The 19630-nt window shown below is 42.9% G+C and overlaps 1 long non-coding RNA gene across 3 annotated transcripts; it reads left to right on the top strand.

The window, feature by feature from the left end:
• The first annotated feature begins 9749 nt into the window (after positions 1–9749).
• Positions 9750–18576, top strand: LOC147366367 (uncharacterized). 3 transcript variants are annotated; one of them, XR_015133341.1, is made up of 4 exons: positions 9756–10931; positions 11907–11965; positions 12605–12731; positions 15258–18576. It is a non-coding gene; the product is annotated as an uncharacterized LOC147366367 (long non-coding RNA). The 3 variants fall into 3 exon arrangements; XR_015133342.1 differs by lacking the exon at positions 12605–12731 and having other exon boundaries at positions 9750–10931; XR_015133340.1 differs by having other exon boundaries at positions 9753–10931; positions 11907–12731.
• Positions 18577–19630: the final 1054 nt, after the last annotated feature.

Here is a 19630-nt window from a genome sequence, read left to right as displayed (position 1 = left end):
TCCAGGAGATAGTGAAGGACAGGGAAGCCTGGCGTGCTGCAGTCCATGGGGTCGCAAAGAGTTAGACATGACTGGGCGACTGAACAACAAAGATGAGGTTTATGAGGGCAGGACCTTCAGGACAGGATCGGTGCCCTAGTAAGAAGAGCTTTCAGAGGGCTCTCTTCCTCTCTCTCCTGGGTGAGAATGCATCAAGAAGGCGGCTGTGTACAAGCCAGGACGAGTCCTTACCAGGAACTGAGTTGGCTGTCAAGTTGATCTTGAATTTCCTGGTATCCAGAACCCTGAGAAATAAATTCTGTTGTTAAGCCTATGGTGTTTGGTTACAGCAGCCCAGACTGACGCTTGGGAGCACCTTGTTGAGAGAACAATGGAAATGTTGGAGCGCTCATTTGTGTCTGTGGTCTGAGGTGTAGGGTGGTTTTTGGTGAAAGCTATTGAGAAAACAACCTTGAACCCAGCTTGAGCTGTCATTCCTGTCCATTAACCCTCTTATCTTTCCCTCCATTACCTTGTGATTGCAAACAAGATATCCTATTTTGTGTTGCCAGAAGATAAGTGAGTTGTGTTTGAGTTTTGGGTAGACTATAGCTCAGATGATAAAGAATCTGCCTGCAACGCAGGAGACCTGGGTTCAATCCCTGGGTCAGGAAGATCCCCTGGAGAAGGAAATGGCAAGGCACTCCAGTATTCTTGCCTGGAGAATCAAATGGACAGAGGAGCCTGGTGGGCTACAGTCCATGGGATTTCAGAGTCAGACAGGATTGACCAACTAACACAGACAGACAGCTTGACAACCAAGTTCAAACTTTATTAAAAGAATAAACAGCATAATCTCTCTTTACAGAAGTGAGATGCTTTATTTAGTTATCAGTGAAGTGTATTTGGTGAAAAAAAGCAACCTCAGGATCTGTGGGACTCTGCTGACACCTGCTGGACACATTGAATAAGACACCCATACCCCACAGGAGAGTGACCTCTAGTGAGAAAGCCTTGGAAATGTTCTTTGTCATTGAATGTGTAAAGGTTCAGAATACCATTGGGACAATATACAATTAGAAGGAAGAAGGGTGAGAGTGTAAGTACTGAGCATATTCAAACTCATCAGTGATGTTCAGTTCTTTTCCCTGTGAAGAGATGTACCAGAATTCAATTTTAATGATTGTAGCTTGTTTTATGGATTTATCGTTTTGCATTCACGTGTTGTTTTATACTGAAAGCTACATAATTTAGTCGTTTGGAGCAAAGGCTCTGGAGTCAGAGCCAGGGTTAAAACACAGGATTTGTCACTTTCTAAATTTTTGGCCCTGAGCAGGTTATTTAACTTTCCTGTGACTTGGTTTCCCAGGCTTAAAATGTGAACGACTGTACCTGCGTCAGAGAGATGAGAACACTGCCGGACAGGAAGTAAAATCTCAACAACTGTCAGCATTTTTATTACAAGAATAAATACAGTCCCTGTTCAGTTCAGTTCAGTTGCTCAGTCATGTCCGACTCTTTGCGACCTCCTGGACCGCACCATGCCAGGCCTTCCTGTCCATCACCAACTCCCAGAGTTTACCCAAAATCATGTCCATTGAGTCAGTGATGCCATCCAACCATCTCATCCTCTGTCATCCCTTTCTCCTCCTGCCTTCAATCTTTCCCAGCATCAGGGTCTTTTCAAGTGAGTCAGCATGAGGTGGCCAAAGTATTGGTGTTTCAGCTTCAACATCAGTCCTTCCAATGAACACTCAGGACTGATCTCCTTTAGGATGGACTGGTTGGATCTCCTTGCCGTCCAAGGGACTCTCAGGAGTCTTCTCCAACACAACAGTCCCTATAGTTTCTATCATTCTGTGATAAAATAATCTCTTAGCAATCTCTTTGGCAGGAATAAGTGGAGGACAGATGACTCATCACAAGGATGAGGGAGCCATTCTACAAAAGGGGGGATTCACATTTGTGCTTGTCACCTCATACCACCTAGATGGAGACTCCATGGAGACGAAGACATCCTAGCGCTACGAATGGGGTGGTTCTGGCTATCAGAGGAAGTCCGGTTGTTGTGAGTGAATGTGCAGTCACAAGGATGGCCTTGGATTAATGTGTATGGTTATTGGGTGGGCAGTGATAAAACGCCATGAAGTGATTAGTCATTGGAGAGGGCTAGGACTGGACGCCTGCCCTGTAGGTCCTCAGATATTGTCATTATCTTCTCGAGGTGTCCAGCTGGAATTACACAGAGGGGTATATGGCGTGAGTGGTATAGAACCCACATGACAATGCATTTTGCTTTAAACTATCACAAGTGGGACTTCCCTGGTGATCCAGTGGCTAAGACTTCGCCTTCCAATGCAGGGGTTGAGAGTTTAATCCCTGGTTGGGGAAGTAAGATCCCATAGGCCTTTTGGCCCAAAAGCTAGAACATCAACTGAAGCAACATTGTAACAAATTCAATAAAGACTTTAAAAAGGATCCACATCAGAAAAAGTCACAAGCAAAAATAATCCTATGTGGGTGAAATTATTTTGCAATCTTGAGAAGACACCTTTTGGTTCATGATGGTTTTCTCTATTTTCGCCCATTGCCTCAATATCTAAAATCCATTCGAGGTAGTACATCTTAGTTTGCAATTAGAGAAAAAGCAAATACCCGTGGGAGGGGTAGTATGTTGATTTAAGTTTATTCTGAGTATAAATGACGAGTCTGAGGTGCTCTGCGGAGAACAGTGTTGAGGGTGTGAGGAGGCAACCACAAGGGTGGAATTTTGTAATGACGACCCAAACGGTCATGGAAAGGACAGAATTGTAATAGCGAATAGAAACTCTGCCTAGGGAAAAGCGTGCCCAGCATCATTATTATTTATTCACTTACTTAAAAATTATGCACTGAATAATTTTTACTTAAAAATTATCCAATGAAAGGAATTCAAGTCTTCTTATAAAGATGCACATCATTTATCAACATCAACTGAAAATAAATTAGAAAATGTAGGTGAATAGAAAACGTGGGGAGGAAAGAGGCGGGGCCAGGAGTGACGTTGACGGAGGCATGCGCAATGCTGGCTACTTCTGCACACGGAAGGAGGTGAACCCCAGACGCGGCACGAGTGTTCGGACAGTCCCTGTGGCGAAGAAATGTGTGCCCATCATGCGCTTTGTAGTGAACTAGAACCTCGGAGAGTGAGCCCCGGACATGCATTTTGAATAGCGATTCATGTTATTCTGATACACCAAGACCCTAAGGCTTACCCTTCTCCTTATTCTCACCTGGCCCCTTTCATCAATGTCTTGCCTTCCAGTCACTCTGATGTGGGTGCTGAGGCAACAGCAAGATATCTATTCCAGATAAAGTACTGGAAAATCATCTGAGAGTAGAATAAAATGTTTTAGGAAATTGCTTTCTTTGATAGCGATCAGTTGACTAATATAAAGGAAGAAAAAAAGCTTTGAGAGTGAAGACTGGAATGAGATTATCTCCCCTTTATTTCTAAAAATTAAATAATTTAAACTTAAAATGTTTTACACGTAAAAAAAGAGTGGGACATGACTTAGCAGCTGAACCAAAAAGAGTTTTACAGACAAATACGTTTATAAATGAGACGTCCGAGAATCTTAAAAAGTCAACTAATGAAATGATTCTTTAATACTGCAGAGTTCTTGGCTCTTAAGGAAAAAGTGTTGGGCTTGTTAATTATTTGGGAAAACCTCAGTGAAGTCATTCCCAGACGATTTAGGAATGCTGATTTGTCAACTTGCATTTCTTAATTGCTTAATGAAGTCTACAGTTTGCTGAGCACCAGTCTGCTGGTGCTCCTTGAGTGTAACATTTTCAAAGAAAACGAGATCAGGGCACTGGTACTCTCTTCCCACTGTGTGTGTGCCTACCATTTCTGAGTGTGTCTAAACATGAAGTATGCATTGATTTTCATACACTGATTCCCATTACTAGGACATCATTTGAATCTATGGTAAATTTAAATTTAGAGTAAATGCTTTGTCCTCTGTCTCTGATGTTACTGTAACTGAAGAAATTCAGACGCACGGAAGGTCATGTCAGGCGTTTATGTAAAACTTATTAGAGCTGTTTGTAAAGGTACCTTGTGTATTATTGCTTTGTGCATGCACTTTACAGGAAATCCTGTCATTCTGTCATTTCCTTCCATATTTCAGCTCTTTCTCATTATAAATAAAAACCTTTATTGCTAACGGCCACTGAGCCACACGAGATGGGGCGTGGACCTCCATGAAGTCTCGCTCAATCTTCACTGAGGCTTGAGGATGGAAGGTGGGGGCTGAATTTCGCATTCACTGCATTGCCAGGTCCAAACTGCTGCCTAGCGTCATCACTAGACGACCTTCCCATGAAGACTTGACACACTGAATCACAAATATATTCGCTCACCCATTGTTCATCTGCCTTCTCCCTCGTTAGCAAAGCTAACTCCATCGCTGAGACAATGGTCATTTTTGTAGGATTTTTTTTTTACATAGACTTTTAATAAAGGTCACTTATAAAAATTACCCAGAGATATCTAGCTTCCATTCTCCTCTTCCTCCCTATTGCCCCCTTCCCCTTCTGGAAAATGCAGGATTGTTTGTAAAAGCATCAATAGGAGATAGCTTGAAACCACTAATTTGTATAGAATGTACATGTTCCTCTTACACTATTTGTTTATTTATTTTTGGCTGCGCTGGGTGTTTGTTGTCCAGGCTTTCTCTAGTTGCAGCGAGCAGGAGCTAGGCTCACAGGCTGTAGGCACCTGGGCTTCAGCAGTTGTGGTGCTGGACTTAGTTGCCCCTCGGCATGTGGAATCTTCCCGGACCAGGGACTGAACCCGTGGCCCCTGACTTGGCAGATGGATTCTTAACCACTGGACCACATGGGAAGTCCCATAGCATATATATGTTCTTGATTCACCCCTTGAGAGAGAGCCATGCAACCGGCATCAGAGTATGTTGTAAGAAATAAACTTCTGGGGCTTTCAAGTCCCCGGACTTTAGGGGTACTGATTCCATCGCATAGTCTATTCCATCCTGCCTCCCAGCACTTGAGTTTTAAAGTGAAGTGGTGCTCAGAGAGGGAAGTCACAGTTCCAGTTCCTGCATGCAGGGCATGTCCATGAGATGGCCGTGTTTAAAATACGACCACATTGATCTGTGACTCAGGTGAAGATACAGATCATTCTGATGACGGGTGGGAAGCTTTGTTTTAAGTTTTGTCTTGGGATGTAATGTCTGACTGGCCGTCACCATCAGAAATAGAATGAGGCTCTGGCACTCAACACAGGACACAGGTCAGCCTGCACTGATGCACCTTTGGGTGCCCCAGGGGCAGCGGGACAGCTCGTGAAGCCTGAGAGATATGCTGCATGCCCCCTCAGGCACTCATCCCATCCCCAGGGAGCCTGGATTTGTATTATAATAAGTCCTACCTGTTCTGTTGGAGAAAGCAATGGCACCCCACTCCAGTGCTCTTGCCTGGAAAATCCCATGGATGGAGGAGCCTGGTGGGCTGCAGTCCATGGGGTCGCTGAGGGTTGGACACCACTGAGCGACTTCACTTTCACTTTTCACTTTCATGCGTTGGAGAAGGACATGGCAACCCACTCCAGTATTCTTCCCTGGAGAATCCCAGGGACGGGGGAGCCTCATGGGCTGCCGTCTATGGGGTCGCACAGAATCGGACACGGCTGAAGTGACTTAGCAGCAACAACCTGTTCTGTACTTAGTGTAGTCAAGATATTGAAAGCAGGTGTGGCTTAGAAAGCAAGTGTAGCTTAAAAGGCTTCCTAAAATCAACAGCAAAATAGTTGCAAAAATTGCCAAAGTCATTTTCAGAAAAGGTGATTTCCTAGTCCAGTTCCACATTATCATCATCACACTTAGCAGCACCTGTGACCCTGCAGGGGGTTGTCTGGGGGGAGGGGAGTTGGAGGAGTGATGTAACTACTCTTTAAAGCAGCAGCAGCAATTTTTAGACACTTTTAATTGGAGGATAACTACTTTACAGTATTGTGATGGTTTTGCCATACATCAACACGAATCTGACATAGGCATACATGTGTCCCTCCATCCTGAGTCGCCCCTGCCCCCACATCCCTTCAGGTTGTCACAGAGCCCCGGCTTTGGGTGCCCTGCATCATACATCGAACTCGCACTGGCTATCTATTTTACATATGGTAATGTATATGATTCAATGCTATTCTCTCAAATCATCCCACCCTTTCCTTCTCCCACTGAGTTCAAAAGTCTGTTCTTTATCCCTGTGTCTCCTTTACTGCCCTCCATGTAAGATCGTCAGTACCATCTTTCTAAATTCCATATATATGTGTTAATATACAGTATTTGTCTTTCTCTTTCTGACCTACTTTGCTCTGTATAACAGGCTCTAGGTTCCTCCACCTCATTAGAACAGACTCAAACGACTTCCTTTTTATAGCTGAGTAATATTCCCTTGTGTATATGTACCACAACTTCTTATCCATTCATCTGGTGATAGACATCTAGATTGCTTCCATGTCCTAGCTGTTTTATTTAGTAAGCAGCAGCAGTTCTTATTCTGGATAAAAGTTTAGATTAGGCAAAAAAAAAAAAAAGGTTTTGTTTGGGGACTTTCTTACCTTCCTCTTCTTAGTCCTGGGTTTCTTTCTCCTTTAACTAATATTGCCTCCCTTTGACTCTTTTCCCTAGAAGTCGTTCCCATACATGTATTCATTCATCCAGCAGACACGTATTGAGCACCTTCTATGCCATGCATCAGGAACAAAAATGAAGAAGAGATAGTCTTTGGTCTCCAGGATGGTCTAATGAAGTGAGAAGATTATGACAATAAGGGGGAAAAAACCACAAGAGAGAAATCTTTGCCAAAGGTATTACATCCTTGAGTGGTTAGAGTACCAGTATGTGGATAACAGCTGAAGGTAGTAAGTAATTTCCCTACAGGGACTTCCAATTTGCCACAACGTACTCTTGCCTGGAAAACCCCATGGACGGAGGAGCCTGGAAGGCTGCAGTCCATGGGGTCGCTGAGGGTTGGACACCACCGAGCGACTTCACTTTCACTTTTCACTTTCATGCATTGGAGAAGGAAATGGCAACCCACTCCAGAGTTCTTGCCTGGAGAATCCCAGGGATGGGGGAGCCTGATGGGCTGCCGTCTATGGGGTCGCATGGAGTCGGACACAACTGAAGCGACTTAGCAGCAGCAGCAGCAGCAGCAAGAGCTTAGGATGTCACTCAGCTCTGGCGTGTTTACCCTATTAGACTCAGAAAAGATAGAAAGGGAAATAGTATATTTTAAGTTCCTCTTGTCTCACCATTCTCACATACATTATCCTAAGGTAACAGATGTGGAAACAAGGGTTCACAGAAGAAGTGGCCTGCTAAAGGTCCGTAGTGTGCAGAAGCGCTGAGGCTTGAGCTCGAGTCTGCTTAAAATTGGAGTCCAGGCTCTTTCTGTTTCATCACACTGCCTACCGGAAGAACTCTCTATAGCATCTCAGATGCTATAATAGGTGAGGGGCTGGTATTTTGGGCAGGGAGCCCTCCCAGCTTCCACTTTGTCATCCAGGCAGGCAAATGCTTGTGAGACCAGCCCTTTGTAGTGACAGCTGAACTATCCTGCCCTTGTCTGCTGAGAAAGCAAACCAGAGGACCGGCAGGCAGAGTGGATGCGCTCAGCGGGTCTGGCTCCAGAGAGACTGATGGTTCAATGGGGGCTATTGAAACCGCGTCAGGCCCAATGCCTTTCGCTGTGGTTCTCAGCTTCATCCTCCCGTCGCAGTTCTCAGTAGGGCCGCCCTTCCCAGAAGGCCTCCAACAGCTCTTTCCGGGCAGGGGACGTGCCTTGAATTATTAATAACTTTGTAACCCCTTCTGTGCCGGACATAAGATTCAAGACTTCTTCAAAAACCTTTTTGGCAAACTCTGGACACAATATTCTTCCAGGGATGTTGCCTGGCTGTATTAAAGAGTTGAAAACTGATATTTCGTGACTAAGACAGATTTTCTTGTGAACTCCACCCTGAATGCACTGTTGACTCGGACAGGAAGCGCTGTTGTGATCACAAAGAAATACATGATTCATGGGAAAGGCCGCCTTGATTCCTCAGCTGCCGCTGCGTCTGCGGTCATGTGCTTTGAGATGCTTGAACATTCGGGGAGTTTCCAATCTTGTTTTGATTTCTTTTCCATGAACCTCCCTATTATCCAGACCCTCCTCCCTGAAAATGGCATGTTTTCCACGTCGTTAAAAACAAAACAAATGACAGCAGGACACCGCATCACAAAACCAGGAATTCTTAACCAGCCCGTGGCGATCATTTAAAAATCAAACAAGAGCATCCTCTTCACTCCTTTGACATTCTGCTGCTCAAGGCCAGCCGCGCAAACTCCAGAAGTTTCCTTTGGCAGGCAGACACCGAAGATACAGTTTCCATCTCTTACAGAAAGAAACAAGAAGCACTATTTTCCTTTGCGTTCTCGGAGTCTCTGGGGTTATTCTTTCTGTTTCCAGCAGTGACTGGTACAGAGCTTGACGCCTGCCTGTTTCCTGGGTCTGGCCCAGGCTTCCAGCTCATGTCTCAAACTGGCTTAGCCAGTGTCCCCTGTTTATGGGCTGTGAACACAGTGATCTGAAGAATGTGATTCAAATTCTCCTTTCTCCAAATACTGTTCTGCCCTTCCATCTGCTCCCAAACCCAAACCACAGAATTGCTTTTCTTGTTAGTGAGGCAGTTGGGGGCAGAATGCCACCCTGGAGGCAGGAGAGGCTTCGTTAACACGTGATCCTGTCAGGTCAACTCACTGGCAAGTGGGCAAATACAGAAAGTCACATCCCAAGGTGTAAGGACAATGGACAGACAGGAAAAACTTCAGGTGACTGTCCGCATCTGAAACTGAACCAAAGCAAAGGAGGGCTCCCTAGCAGCTTAGCTGGTGAAGAATCCGCCTGCGATGAATCAAACCGGGAGACCCCGGTTTGATTCCTGGGTCAGGAAGATCCCCTGGAGAAGGGGTAGGCTACCCACTCCAGTATTCTTTGGCTTCCCCAGTGGCTTAGACAATAAAGAATCTACCTACAATGCGGGAGACCTGGGTTCAATCCCTGGGTTAGGAAGATTCCCTGGAGGAGGGCATGGCAACCCAGTTTGGTATTCTTCCCTGGAGAATTCCATGGATGGAGGAGCCTGGTGGGCTTCAGTCCATGGGGTCTCAAAGAGTCGGACACGACTGAAGCAACTAAGTACAGCGGAGCACAAAGGAAGGTACCCAGAAGAAGAAGGAGGTGGTGGCATCTGAGAGCTTGAAGCTTTCCATTTTGCCTTGACCCAACCTCTCCTGCTTAGGGGATAAACCAGAATGTCTGGCCCTGTAGACAGAGATGAGAAGTGTTAGAAAGGAGAAATACAACATTAGCAAACATAGAGCAGTGTCAGAAACAATTTCACTTAAAATGTTAAGATGGTAGATCTGTGTTGATACAAAGTAAATATCCACAAACAGATGATCCTTCCAGTAATGTAGCTCAACTGTTTTCAGATGTAAAAGCTCTTTAGAAACTGACAAGTCTCAAAGCTAGGCAGAGATGTTTTTAAGAGTAGCTTTTTCACAAGACAAGATGGTCCGATAGAGGTTGAGAGACTTCAGCAGTCATATAGCTGGCTGGGCTTCCAGGTGGTGCTTGTAGTAAAAAATACACCTGCCGATGCAGGAGGCATAAGAGATGTGGGTTTGATCCCTGGGTTGGGAAGATCTCCTGGAGAAGGAAATGGCAACCCACTCCAGTATTCTTGCCTGGAGAATCCCATGGACAGAAGGGCCTGGCGGATGTAGTTCGTGGGGTCACAAAGAGTCGGACACAAGTGGGCGTCTGAACCCACACAGCTAGTGACAGAGCTATGACCTGAACACGTAGGTGCTGAGTTCAGTCCTCACCCACTGTGCGGTTCTGCCTCCTATGTCTAAGTGAGACTCTGGGGAAAAGCCTAGCACAGATCTCTTCTTTCCTCTTCTCCTGGGGTGAAAGAAACATAGTGACCTAGGATGAAAATAAAACACCATGAGAATATGCCTTGTTGTTTAGTCTCTAAGCCATGTCTGACTCTTTGCAACCCTGTGGCTTTGCAACCCACCAGGCTCCTCTGTCCATGGTATTCTCCAGGCAAGAGAACTGGAGTGGGTTGCCATTTCCTTCTCCAGGAGAACTTCCTGACCCAGAGACCAAACTCATGTCTCCTGCATTGGCAGGTGGATTCTTTACTGCTGAGCCACCAGAAAAGTCCATATGAGAATATCTGTTGTTCACTTGCTCAGTCACGTCCAACTCTTTGCAACCCTATAGACTGCAGCACAACAGACTTCCCTGTCCTTCACTATCTCCCAGAGTTTGCTCAAACTCATGCCCATTGAGTCAGTGATGCCATCCAACCGTCTCATCCTCTGTCGACCCCTTCTCCTCCTGCCTTCAATCTTTCCCAGCATCAGGCTCTTTTCCAATGAGTCAATTCTTTGCATCAGGCGGCCAAAGTACTGGAGCTTCAGCTTCAGCATCAGTCCTTTCAATTATTCAGGACTGATTTCCTTCAGATTTGACTGATTTGATCTCCTTGCAGTCCAAGAGACTCTCAAGAGTATATTTAGACACTAATCCCCTGTGAAATAGAGATGGGCTTTGGGGGGAGGAATTGATTTCACCAGATTAATTCTCTTTTCACGTAAAGTGACATCAAGGAAAAATGCGGAAGAAGAACCGGTTCTGCAAATTCTGCAAATCTTATCTGCTCTCACCTTGAGACATGAGGTCTCAAGGTTGAAAATTCCAAGTTGGGGTCAAACAGGACAGTTTCCTGCTTTGCTGCTCTCTGAGCAGACCAACCTGGCACCTGCTACCAAAGACTCCTGTTTGCAATTTGAAAGGGAGAAATTCCCTTCAAACCACAGGAAGAGGTAGGACCCACTTGTCTCTTTGGGGATTTATTGATAGAACCTCCTGTAGTTTTTATATTAAGACTAGATCTCTTGTAATATACAAGAGCTTATTGACCAAAACTTTGAGTTATGGCTTGTTGGGTTTTGAGTGGAATTTCAGGTATCTCTGAGGCTGTCATGGGGGCAGACCAGATCATGCTCTGGTAACAATCAACCCCTGAATCTCAGTGGCTGAAAACAGCAAAGGTTTCTTTCTCACCTGTGTTTCATGTTCTAGTAGGTTGGCAGAGGGACTTCGCTTCCAGTGGTCCTTCAAATATTCACGCCGATGGAGAAGGTCACTGTGACAGTGGGGGTGGGGTGGGGGGAGGGTAAAGAGAGAACCCAGGAAATTTCACACTGAAAATCAAGTGCTCTAGAAAAGTGACATTGCTCATAGTCCACTGGCCAGATCAGTGGTGTGGCTCCATAGTTACCGAGAACAGAAAGTCCAATTCTGCCTTGTGCCCAGAAGGCAGAGAACTGGAAATACTGGTAAATAGTGCCAATGGCTATCACACTCCACAGATAAATAGATGCGACCCTGGTAAATCACATCTTTTTTCCTAGTGATGTTGAGGATACAATTATCTGAAAAATGAACTATTCCAAGATGCTTGTTCATAGCTATAATAACTAAATGAGAAGTATGGTTCAAGGTTGGGAGAAAAACGGAATGTTAACATAATCGTTAGATGTTGGTCATGAGCTTAGGGGAAAGGAAGCTCTTTTTTTGAACAGGAAGTAAAGTAGTAAGCCATATTTTTTTTTGTGTGTGTGGAAGATGTGGTAGTATATTAGGGAGATTCTAGAGTAGTGATGGCAACTAGATTTTTCTTCTATAAATATTTTAATTTATTGGTATGGCACCTTAAAATAGCAGACTCCAAACTTCTTTGATTTCTTCCTTCTATTGGCAAAACATGTAACTTATTTACTTTCACATCCCTATAGGCTTCCTAGGTGGTGCAGTTGGAAAGAATCTGCCTGTCAATACAGGAGACTCAAGAGACGTGAGTTCAATCCCTGAGTCAGGAAGATCCCCTGGAGTAAGAAATGCAATATATATTTAATTATTCCATGGTAACTCAGATGGTAGAGAATCTGCCTGCAATGCAGAGACCGGGGTTTGATCCCTGGGTTGGGAAGAGCTCTGGGAGAGGGGAATGGTAACCCACTCCAGTATTCTTTCCTGGAGAATTCCATGGACAGAGGACCCTGGTGGGCAAAGAATCAGACACAACTGAGCAACTAAACGCGTACACTATCTATCGCATGTGCTGAAAGTCATTGACAGAATAGAAATTAAAACTAGAAATAAACAATCTGATATTTTCTTCCTACCCCATTAAAAACCACCTTATCTGTCCACTTTGGACACAACAGTTCTTTAGCACTTGTTGAACTGGATTCTCAGGTCAGATTAAGGCTCAGTTCTTACTGAGTAGCAATATCTGTCAAGCAAAGGGAGAACGCTATATGCTCCAGATGGTTGACATCAATGATTAGAGTTAGGATTTTCTTGCAAGAGTTGGCTACTCGACATTCATTTTTGTGTCTTTCCTATTATCACAAGACATCCCACCCCAGGTCTCCATTTGTAGGTCATGCTAAATTACACCCCTTGACAACTCTTCCTTGACTCTTTCAAGCCGGTTTTTCCTAAGCTGGATCAAGTGGATAACTGCACAGAGGAATCTACAAGCATCTGCAAGTTCACAACTGCAAGCTGTTACAGAACGGTTAGCAAATTGGATCCAGAAACTATAAATAGCATCTGTAAGATTTCATACATTGTTTCTACAATATGAAAGATGCCTGAACTTTTTGTAGTAAATGCGCTTTGACTCATCTACAACATTTCCTATCAAAACTAATTATAAGCTTAGGAATCATAAATTTGAAGGACAGAAGCTACTAGGTTTTTCGCATAATAGTTAATATCATTCAGAAAATGACTGGAGAACTTTCTGTGTTCATGGTTGGAACTACCCAGGTTTTATCTATCTTTATCATAGAAAGTGATTTTAGAAGCACTGAGTTTTCAGGGACCTTGAAAGGTTGAGGAGAGAATTTGGATCTAAAAGATGGACTTCTAGATCACTGTGACAAGTGATAATGCATTTTCTTTCCTTCTTTTACTTACTGAACTCAAGTGGGAAGATCAGGTACTCTGGTGTTTAGATGTTGATGCATTGTAATAGGCCAGGAATTTTGTTCAAAATACAAAATAAACATATCATCTTTCCTAAGAACTGGTATTGCAATGGAAGTGTCTATGTTTTAATTTGTTTTGGAAAGAGGGTTTTAATATACTGTGCAAAATAATATTGAGTCCCTTCAAATCTGGTCATGGTTTGTAGGAATTATCTAAACCAGAAATTTCCAAGAAGTCAGGGGAACAGATTCTGTGTGACAAGTGGAATTGTTCAAGAGTTTAAAGAAGTGGGAGGAAGTAAAGGTGGTAACTTTCAAAGAGATCTACAAGGCTACAACAGTTAATGAAGACTTTGTATATTATATATAAACAATACGTGAATTATATATAGTTATTATGTATAAAATAATTTATATTTTGTGTACGTTTAACAGCCCAGCTTACACAAATAGACTGTTTCCATGGGGGATGTGATATATAAATGCAATTTATTACTTGTTCCACTGAACTTGTGGCTTCTGATCCTAATATGGTTCTTTATCAAGCACTTTGGAAAGACAAACATTTTTTTCATGTATCAAAAATGCTTAACTGATGATTGACATTGCATCTTTCCAACAGATGGTGCTATCTTACTGCCAACTATTCCAGGACAAACCCTTCAGATAAATAAAATAAATCCCTTTCTCCACTTATCAACCACTGGTTCAGGTATCTTTGCCCCATGAGCCAATCCAGTATCATAATAGCTTCAGAAAAAAGTCTCTTAAAAACTCTCTAATAATACATGTGTTTAATTTCTCAGTAGTTTTCCTATATGAGCCTCTTCTCTTTATTGAAAGCCAGACATATAATGGGTGCACAACTTAGTTCTATTGACTTGGCTGTCAGTAGATTAAAGCAAGGTATTTATTAACACAGCTGGATTGTGTTGACCTATTAACAAAATGCTTCCTTGGTGGCTCAGTGGTAAAGAATCCGCCTGCCAATGGAGGAGACACAGGTTCGATCCCTGGGTTGGGAAGATCCCCTAAAGGAGGAAAGGGCAACCCACTCCAGTATTCTTGCCTGGAGCATTCCATGGACAGAGGAGCCTGGTGGGCTACAGTCCATGGGGTCACAAAGAGTCTGATGTGACTTAGTGACTAAACAACAATAACAACAATTAATAAAATACCAAAGGGATTTTGAATAACTCTTCTATGTGTATCTCTGAATACTTAAAAAGTTAACGTTATTGTGTGAAACTTTTTAAGAAGCAGAGGCCATATGATGACTTCTCTAAGTCTCTTTAAGCTTCATGGTTTCTTGACATGATTTTTGAGTTGTATGAAGTCAGTTAAGGATGTTGGATGCAACATATAAATACAGATCTGGCTAACATGTTGGTCATTTGCATCTCCTTGGCCAAGTTTCTCTTAAATATTCCCACATTTAATGGAATGGTTTGAAAAGTAAATATATTTTGAGTTATATTAAGTATTTAATAAAGTATGTCTTTATAAAGAAATTTTAGCTTAATCTCTCATTACCTTTATTAATGCTTTAACTTAGACAAATTTCAAATGTACATAAAAGTAGAAGGAATAGACTAATGAAACACCATTACCCATCATCTATCTTATTTTAACGGTATGTCCCTACCTCTAATCCTGTGTTGGTTATTTTTCTTACAGTATTATTGAGGTATAAATTCACCCACTGCACTTACATTGAATGGTAATACAGTGGTTTTTTAGTTGAGGTATTAGCTGATGTACAATATTATATAATGGTTTCAGGTATATAATAATACTGAGTCATAGTTTTTAAAGCTATATTTCATTTGCAGTCATCATACAATATTGGCTGTGACCCCTGTGCTGTTTATAATGTATCCTTGTAGCTTGTTTATTTTATGCACAGTAGTTTGTACCTCTCAATCCCCATCCCTGTATTGTCCCTCACCCTTCTCTTGCCCTGCTGGTAACCGCTGGTTTGTTCTCTATGTCTCTGAGTCTGTTTCTTTTTTGTTATATTCATTAGATTTTTTTAGAGATTCCACATATGACTGATACCACACAGTGTTTGTCTTTCTCCGTCTGATTACACGTAACACCCTCCAAGTCCATCCATGTTGCAAATGGCAAAATTTCCTTCTTTTTTAGGGCTGAATTGTATTCCAGGAAATGGCAACCGCCTCCAGTGTTCTTGCCTGGAGAATCCCAGGGACGGGGGAGCCTGGTGGGCTGCCGTCTCTGGGGTCGCACAGAGTCGGACACGACTGAAGCGACTTAGCAGCAGCAGCAGTATTCCAGTACATCTATATCTATATATCAAATCTTTATCCATTCACCTGCTGGTGGACACTTAGGTGGCTTCCATTTCTTGGCTGTTGTAAATAGTGCTATGGTTTTTCCTGTGGTCATGTATGGATGTGAGAGTTGGACTGTGAAGAAGGCTGAGCGCCGAAGAATTGATGCTTTTGAACTGTGGTGTTGGAGAAGACTCTTGAGAGTCCCTTGGACTGCAAGGAGATCCAACCAGTCCATTCTGAAGGAGATCAGCCCTGGGATTTCTTTGGAAGGAATGATGCTAAAACTGAAACTCCAGTACTTTGGCCACCTCATGCGAAGAGTTGACTCATTGGAAAAGACTCTGATGCTGGGAGGGATTGGGGGCAAGAGGAGAAGGGGACGACAGAGGATGAGATGGCTGGATGGCATCACTGACTCGATGGACGTGAGTCTGAGTGAACTCCGGGAATTGGTGATGGACAGGGAGGCCTGGTGTGCTGTGATTCATGGGGTCGCAAAGAGTCGGACAGGACTGAGCGACTGATCTGATCTGATCTGATGTACACTGGGGTGCACGTATCTTTTAGAATTTTTAGAATGTTTCCATTTTCTCTGGATATACAACCTGGAGTGGAATTGCTGGATCATATGGTAATTCTACTTTTAGTTTTTTGAGGAATCACCATACTGTTTTCCACAGTGAATATACCAATTTACATTCTTACCAACAGTATGTAAGGGTTCCTTTTCTCCACATCCTCTCTAACATTTGTTATCTGTGGTCTTTTTGATGATAGTCATTCTGACAAATGTGAAGTGATAACTCATTTGATTTTCACTTCTCTGATGATTAGTCATGTGAAGCATCTTTCTATGTGCCTGCTGGAAATGTAATATATCCATGCAATGAAAGGCAATTCAGTAATAAAAAAGACTAAATTACTGTTACCTGGTATAGGGGGACTTCCTTGATGACTCAGTGGTAAAATATCCGACTGCCAATGCAGGAAACTTGGGTTTGATCCCTGGCTCAGGAAGATCCCCTGGAGAAGGAAATGGCAACCCATTCCAGTATTCTTATCTGGGAAATCCCATGGACAGAGGAGCCTGGCAGGCTACAATCCACTGGGTCACAAAGAGTCGGACACAACTTAGTGACTAGAAAACAACACATGCTATAGCACTGAGGAACATTATATCTAAAAATGTTATGCTAAGCTAAAAAGGTAAGGTGCAAAAGGCTATGTACTGTATGAGTCCACTTATATAAAAATGTTTAGAAAAGGAAAATCTGTAGGTTTGACAGTGGTTACCTGAGACTGAGTGTGGGAGTGGGGTTTGACTGTAAACAGGTACCAGGGAACTTGTTAGGGTGATGGAAATGTTCTAAAACTAGATTGTGGTGATGATTTCACAACCCGATACATTCAGTTAAAGCTATCGTATTACAGCACAATGTAAATGCACATTTGCTTTCCATGGGTGGCTTTTATGGAGGTTAGAAGTCTAAGATCAAGGTGTTGGCAGGGTTGGCTTGTAGACATCCACCTTCTCCCTGTCTTCACATGATTTCTCCTCTCTACATGTGTTCTAAGCTCTTCTAATAAGTAGTCATTCTGAATAAGGGTCCACCCTTCTGTTGTTGTTCAGTAGCTAACTCGTGTCCAGCTCTTTGTCACCCCATGGACTGCAACATGCCAGGCTTCTCTGTCCTTCACTATCTCCCTGAGTTTGCTCAAACTCATGTCCATTGAGTTAGGGATGCCATTCAACCATCTCATCCTCTGTCACCCCGTTCTCCTCCTGCCTTCAATCTTTCCCAGCATCAGGGTCTTTTCCAATGAGTTGGCTCTTCGTATCAGGTGGCCAAAGTATTGGAGCTTCAGCTACTAGCATCTGTCCTTCCAGTGAATATTCAGAGTTGATTTCATTTGGATTGGCTGGTTTGATCTCCTTGCTGTCCGAGGGACTATCAGGAGTCTTCTCCAGCGCTACTCATTTTAACTTAATTATCTCTTGAAAGGCCTTGTCTCCAAATATGGTCACATTCTGAGGTATTGGTGGTTAGGATTTCAGCTCATAAAAATTTTTTTTTCCAGTCCAAAACAAGACAAACTCAATTTACTGCAGTTTGTAATAATCACAAGATTATAGTAGTCTCACCAGTGATGGTTGGTTTGCAGCAAAAAGTGGGTTAAGAAAAACAAAAGCCCTATTTTTCTTAGTTGGTACATTTATTAAAAATATAGACTAATGATTTCGTGCTTAAATGACACGGTTGTGCACTGGCTGCCATAAAACATAACTAATGGAAAGGAACTCTTCAACAAATATACTCCAGACAGAAGTGAAAAAGCACACAGAAATGACTCAGAAGACAGTGCCATTGCAGATATCCTTCCGTTATAATTATTGCTTGCTAGAAAATGGAGTTTGACATCATGTACAATTCCACCAACTTTCGTAGAGGCTGAATATCACAGCCATGATGGAGTACCATGACCATAAAATGACTCTTGACACTTCCCAAATTGTTTTATCTTTTAGTTATAAAGTTCAGTTACCAGAGCCAAACTTGTTCTTAACAAATAGAATTTTTACATCCATTCAAAGAGTCTCTTACGTCCTTCTGGGCCCATTCATTCACAGATAGGAGCAGAAACTGTAACCAGGCTCTTCGCATCATGCATTTACCCATGATGCCCACTCTTCACATGCTGTCCAATAACAGGAGTAACTTGCAGCAGGGCCACACAGGTGAGGAATTTGCATCTGGAGGAGATCACATCCTTGCACATCTTTCATTTCATCTCCTCGGGGTCCAGCTTGGGTGAAAGGCCCTCTGTCCAGAACATTCCAGCTCTGCCGCACGGCTTCCGGCAGACCCCTTCTGTTCTCAGCGGCCTCCTCAGCATGTAAATTTTGGAAGGACATAATTCAGTCCATAACAATGATTAGAAAGGAAGAAACACAACTCTTATTATCCATGGGTGACATGATTGTTTACACAGCAGATAAAGGCTCTATGGTTAAACTATTAGAATTAATGTATGAATTTATTTAAGCTGTTGGATATAAAGTCTATGTATAAAAATCATTGTATTTCTATAAAATAGCAAAAAAGAGTATAGACATTAAAATATGATTTATTAGTATCAAGACCACCAAATTCATAATAACAAATCTGATAAATGATGCACAAAAACATTTTTACCTAAAAAAAATGCAACTACAAAATGCTGTTTAGAAAATTAGAGGAAATGAAAGAAGATGTAACTGTATCACGTAAATGATTCAATATAGCAGAAATATCAATTCTCCCTAGTAGATTTGTAGGTCAAATAAAATCCCAATAAAAAAAATTACTGCACATTTAATTTTGTGGACTTTGAGTTGATCTTTAAATTTATATAAAAATTCAAAGGGTGAAAAATAGCTAAGAGCATAGTGAAGAACAAATTTGACAAACTTATGTTACTAGATATCATGACTGTAAAGCTGTAGTAGTTTGCACTGCATCAAGGGTCCCCAAGACCATCCTGAGGTTTGAAGATTTTTAGGGGACGCACATATGACTCAGCATGGGTATGGTTTATCACATACCCATATAAAGATATAAACAAAATCAGATGTGGGAAAAGGCACAGGAGATGAAGTCTAGAGGAAGGCGGGGCAAGCTTCCAGAAGTCTTCTCCCAGTGGAGTCACATTTAAGTCCCCCAGCAAAGGATGACAACACGTGTGAGATGGCGTCTTGCACAGAAGCCTTCAGAGATCCACTGCCCAGGGTTTTATTGGGGGCTTGTCATGCATGCATATTCTGCCAAGCATACACCCAAGTTCCAAACACCTAGAAGGGTTCAGCATAAGCCGTATCGTTTGAAGACTTCCCTGGTGGTCCAGTGGCTTACAATCTACCTTCCAGGGCAGGGCATGGGGGTTCGATTCCTGATTGGGGAACTAAGATCCCACATACAGTGGGGCAACTAAGCCTGTGTGCTGCAGCTACTGGGCCCGTGCTCCACAGCTAGAGACAGGCCCGTGAAGCACAGCAAAAGATCCTGTGAGCCACATGCAGGATCAGATGCAGCCAAGCAAACAGACAAAGATAACAGAAAACCATACTGTTGGTACAAACATTTTTGACACAGTGAGGCACTCCTTACTTCTGGGAGTGATAGAAACTCTCCCCAAATCTAAGTTCCCACACTCCAGTCAACGACCAACCTTATATGCTGGCCTCTC

Source organism: Bos grunniens, chromosome 9, assembly GCF_055505025.1.
Source record: "Bos grunniens cultivar Pamir isolate PY7600 chromosome 9, Bosgru_T2T1.0, whole genome shotgun sequence".
Lineage (NCBI taxonomy): Eukaryota > Metazoa > Chordata > Mammalia > Artiodactyla > Bovidae > Bos > Bos grunniens.
The sequence above is the reverse complement of the archived record's forward strand: the minus strand, read 5'-3'. Positions and strand labels throughout refer to the sequence as shown.